This window comes from Arvicanthis niloticus, chromosome X, assembly GCF_011762505.2.
Source record: "Arvicanthis niloticus isolate mArvNil1 chromosome X, mArvNil1.pat.X, whole genome shotgun sequence".
In the NCBI taxonomy this organism is placed as follows: Eukaryota; Metazoa; Chordata; class Mammalia; order Rodentia; family Muridae; genus Arvicanthis; species Arvicanthis niloticus.
The window spans coordinates 108,183,283-108,189,232 of NC_047679.1; positions in this window are offsets into that span (position 1 = coordinate 108,183,283).

Here is a 5,950-nt window from a genome sequence, read left to right on the forward strand (position 1 = left end):
GTCTTGCCGTGTATCCCAAGCTGGCCTCAACCTTGCAATCTTCCTGTCTCACTGTCCAAGTGCAAGGCTTACAGGCGTATACCATCACACCCAGTTTATTATATATTTTAAATGAAAATGAAATCATGCTGTACATAACCACTTTATAATTTGCATTTTCATATAAAATGTCTGTTTTGCTTTTCAATGATAATGAGCATCCTTTGAAAACATTATTTTTTGAAAGGTTGGTTCAGTGTTCTTGAAAAAAAGAAAGTCTCCTTGTGTGTTATTGTACAGTCACTGCCTCTATTCAGTGACTGTACAATAATTTATTTATCTAATATTTTATTAAATGTATAAAGTGTTACTCTTGTCACTTTTCTATTATCAATATAATTTCCTTTAAATATTTTAAAATTCTTTCATTTTATTTTATGTGTATAGGTGTTTTGCCTACATGTATGGATTTGGTCCTTGGAGGCCAGAAGAAGGCATCAGATCTCTGGAACTGGAATTACAGATGATGGTTGATGAGTCACTATCTCAGTGCTGGGAACCAAACCTGGGCTACCTGGAAGAGCAGCTAGTGATCTTCTTGTTTGTTTTTGTTTGTCTTTGTTTATTTTTGAAACCACCACTTGGCTGCAGTGTTCTTAATCACTGAGCTATCTCTCTATCCCAAATATAGTTTCTTATTAATATCCTTTGTACATATCTAATCTTAGAAACCCCTAGATCAAGAAGGACACATATCAAATTTCATGGTGGAAAATTTCAAACACATACAAAGGTAAACAATTAAACAAACCCCAATCTTTGTGTTGATTGTTTTGTTTGAAGTGAGTCTCATGTAGCCCAGGCTGACTTCAAACTCACTCAGTAGCTGATGATAACCTTGAATTCCTGATTCTCTTGTCTCTATCTTTCTCCTAAGTGCCAGAGATTCCAAGTGTGAGCCACCACACCCTGTTTAAGCCCCAAGCTTCTTTCATCATGTCCTAAACTAATTCCTCCTTACCAATAGATTTGTGTTCTGGGGACTAAACCCAGGGCTGCTTGCCTGCTCGGTGTATACTCTACCATTAAACTATACCCGCAGTTCCATAATGGATTATTTTATTTTATTTTATTTTATTTTACTGAGCAGTGCCATCTTCATCTCATTATGTAACGCACTTTATCTAATACACCACTATCATCCTTTTCATTTTCTGTCCAAGAATGGATATTTAAATTTTTTTCATAATTTCAATGTATAACGACGCCCTTTGATCATATTCTCCCCGTTACTATGTCTTATCCCCTTCCCTCTCCCATTAAACTCTTACTGTTCCCCACAAATCCCCTCCTACTTTCCTGTCTTCCTTTGTGGGTTCCACTTCACTTCATTAGCCTTGCTTGTATGAACATGGGTTAAGGACTATTTTCTTGAGCAAGGAAAATTTACCAGTGTCAACACTTCTGAGAAATAGGACTCTCCTTCCCCTAAGAAGTGTTCCCTCTCTATACCTCCTCCGGGATGGGTGGAGTCTTACAAGCCCGTATCCAGTCAATGATGCAATGTCATTGCATGCAATGTCTGTCGGTAGGCCCAGTCTTGTGCGGGTATTCCCCTGCAGGTCATTGCTGCAGCTGTGGGTTGATGGTGGCAACAGCCCTGTCATGCCCAGAGGACAGCATGTCACACAGCACTTCTCCCTATCCTCTGAGATAACATTCTTTTTGTTTATTTGTTTTGTTGAGACAGGGTTTCACTGTGTAACCCTGGCTTTCCTGGAACTCACTCTATAGACCAGGCTGGAACTCACAGAGATCCACCTGCCTCTGTTCCCTAAGTGCTGGGACTACAGATGTGTGCCACCACTGCCTGGCCACTCTGCCATCCTTTCAGTTCCTTCTTCTGCTTCGTGTGCCTTCAAGCAGTATATATAGATGTGCCATTTAGGGTTAGCACTCACAGTCACTCTTGACACTTTGGCTAGTTATATGAGTCTCTGTATTAACTGTTTCCCACTGAAAACAGAATCTTCTCTGACCAAAGCTGAGAACAGCATTAATCTATGCGTAGTAATATAAATATTTAGAAGGCAGTTTGATATCATGACCATACCATAAGGGATCCTTTTATTGTGCATGAGTGTTGGCATGAATATATGGTGTGTGTGTGTGTGTGTGTGTGTGTGTGTGTGCGCGTACACGTGCACATGCATGTGCATGTTTTCACCATTGTACACACCTGGTGCCTGTAAAGGCTGGAAGAGGGCCTTGGGTCCATGGAAGTTATAGACAGTTGTGAACTGTCCTATAGATGCTGGAAACTGAAATCTAGGTTCTCTGTAAGAACAACAAGCCGGTTAAACACTGAGATACTTTTCCAGTCCTCCTAATGGATAATTTTTAAAGTAAAGCCTGGAAAGCATATACTTTGGGCATACATATTTTAACATGTATAATTTCTTCATATACAAATGCTATGCTATGGCTCAGCAACTAAGAGCACTGACTACTCTTCCAGAAGTCCTGCCTTTGATTCGCCGAACCCACAGGGCAATTTACAGATGTCTAACTCTAGTTCCAGGGGGATCCAATGCCTTCTTCTGGTGTCTATGGGTATCAGGTACTAACATGGTACACAGACATACATGCAGACAAAACACCAATCCACATAAAAATCAATTTAAAAAATTAATTCCACAAACTGTAATTAAACAAACCAAGTGGATCCAAGCACCCTGGAGGCAGAAGCAGGAAGACAGAGAGTTCTGGGACAGCCTAGGATGCCTACCCAGACCCCTTTGAACAAATAAACAAGTTTGGTATAGTGACAGGAAGTAGACCAATGGACTTCTGGGATCAGATGGACAAAATGGTGACTTGTCAAGGACAATAAGAAAAGTTTTGGGGGAAACACATATGTTCTGTGTCTTGATCTTAGGGGAAGAGACATATGTCAAAGTTCACCTAATTGTATAATTTCAATGAACTTAGTTAGGCTAGGAAGATAGCTACGAGGTAGTCTGCTTCCCTAGTATGGAAGTGTGGTCCTAGGTATATTTAATTTTTTTACATTTATTTTTATGTTTTATATGCGTGAGCTTGTGAGGCAGAAGCAGAAGGATAGTGTGGCTGTTGGAATAGGGATGGCCCCCATATACTCATGTATCTGAATGCTTGGCCCATAGGAAGTGGCACTATTAGGTAGTGTGTGGCCTTGTTGGAGGAACTGTGTCACCCGTGGGGCAGGTTTCAGGGTCTCCCGTGCTCAAGTTTCATCCAGTGTGGAACAGAGTCTTCTCTTTGCTGCCTGTGGGTCAAGATGTAGAACTCTGCGCTCCACCTCAGCTCCTCCTCCAGCACTATGTCTGCCTGGATGCTGCCATGCTTCTTTACCATGATGATAATGGACTAAAAATCTTACTCTGTAAGCCAGCCCCAATTGAATGTTGTCCTTTATAGGACTTGCTGTGGTCATGGTGTCTCTTCTCCAGCAATGAACCCTAACTAAGACAGATAGTCATGAGTTTGAAGCCAGTCTGAGATAAAGAGTAAGACCCTTTCTCAAAAAAAAAGGGGAACATATTTCTTTTGGCACCACATTTTCTAAAACTGAAATGATACAGAGAATACTAACACAGCTCCTATGTAAGGATATCATAAGGTAGATGATAGATAGATACATAGATTGATAGATAGATAGATAGATAGATAGATAGATAGATAGATAGATGAGAGAGAGAGAGAGATATTAATGTGGTTTTTTAATACAGGATCTCTCTACGTAACCCTTGCTGTCCTGGAACTTACTCTGTAGACCAGGCTGGCCACCAACTCAGAGATCTGCCTGCCTCTGTTTCCCGAATGCTGAGATTAAAGGCCTGTGCCACCACTGCCTGGCTAATATATATGTATATATTTTAAATAAGTAAGTCTGGCTTCACTAAAGGAACACATACTTAGATTTATTTTATTTGATATGTATGATTGTTTTGTCTTCATGTATGTCTATGCTACAGGTGTGTGCCTGGTGCCCACGGAGGCCAGAAGAAGGAGTCAGATTCCCAGGAACTGGAGTTCCAGACAGTTGTTAGAAGTCCCGTGGGTGCTGGGCATTGAATCCAGATCCCTGAGAGCTGTAGTCATAGACACCTGTTAGGTAAAAGGGCAGCAAATGCTTTAAACTGCTGAGCCACCACCTCTCCAGCCTGAGTTTCATATATTTTAAAGCAAATACATAAATAAAGCTTTATTGAATAAATAAATACATCTTTTAATGATTTTTAAAAAAAAGACTTTTCTAAACTTTCTGACACCGAGTATAAATGAAACAAATAAATATCAAAACGCACAGCTCGGTATTTAAAATGCACTTCTTGGTGCAGCTCAGCTGGTAGAGTCCTTCCCTGGCAAGGATGGAGCTCTGGATTCTTTCCCTAACACCGTATAAACTGGGGGTGGTGTTTCATGCCTGCAGTCCCAGTACTTGAGTGGTAGAGACAAGCAGATCTAGAGTTCAAGGTCACCTTGGCTACACAGCAAGTGTAAGATCACCCTGGCTGATAGCCTATCTCAAAAAGCCAAAAGAGAAAGGAAGGCAAGGAGAGAGGAAGAGGAGGATAGATTTCTGTAGTCTAGTATTTTAATCACTTGTTTTTGTTTCATTTTTAAACTCTGTTTTTTTTATCCTGTGGTTGTGTGTACACACTAGTGTATATGTGCTTGGAGGTCAAAGATCAGTTTTGCGGAGTCAGGTTTCTCCTGCGACCTTTATGTGGGTTCCAAGGATTGAACTTGGGTCATCAAGCTTCCAAATCAAGTGCTCTTACTTCCTGAGTCATCTCACTGGACCGATTTTGATTGGTTTTTGTCTTGTTTTGTCTTGCTACATAGCTAAGGCTGGTCTCAAATTCAATGTGTTGCTCAGGTTGCCCTTAAAGATGATCCTCCTGTTTCTAATCCATCTTTGCTAATGCTGGAATTACAGACTTGTGCCACCACTCTCAGTATATTGGCTATTAAAATGTACTATAAACTGGGTGTGGTGCTGCATGCCTTTAATCCCATCACTGGAGGCAGTAGGGGGGAAGGTGTAGAGGCAAGTGGATCTCTGTGAGTTCAAGACCAGTCTGATCTACAAATCAAGTTCTAGGACAGCCAAAGCTGTTACACAGAGAGAACTTGTCTCAAATATATATATATATATATATATATATATATATATATATATATATATATAATTGTAAATTGGCAATTGCATGCATTCTTTGATTAGTTTTCTCTGAGGTACTCATCTTTTTCCTTGTGAACTTTAAGACTTTCTTTCTTTTTTTTTTTTTTTTTAAATTAAGACATTCTGGGCTGGAGAAATGGCTCAAAGGTTAAGAGTTTTTCCTACTCTTTTAAGAGAACCTGTGCTCAGTTCCTAGCACGCATGTTAAGTGGCTCATGACTGAATGTGACTCCAGCTCTAGGACATCCAACACCCTCTTCTACCTCCCTCCCATGAACACACACACATACACACACACACATTTAAAAAAAAAAAAAAAGACCATTTAAATCGAGGAGAAAGATGGCTCAGTGATAAAGACTGCATTCAGTCCTGAATAGGACCTGTGTTTGATTCCCACCACCGACCACATCAAGGACTCACAACCGACTGACTACCTGTATGAAGTCCAGCTCCAGGTTTATTTGATCTTCACAGACACTCACATACATGTGCACATACCCACCTATGTGTCATACACAGAATTTAAAAAATTTAAAAGTTTTTATGTTTTTTGTAGAGCCAAATCTATGTCATCCTTCATTGTCCCTTCATTTACCTGGATGCCTAAAACCACTGCCCCTACTTCCGAGATCAGAAGCATATTCACCTAGTTTCTTCTGGATGGTTTATGGCTTTATTTGAGGTCATTCTCTTTTCTATTTTATTTTCTTTCTTTGTTTTTGTTTTGTTTTGTTTCTT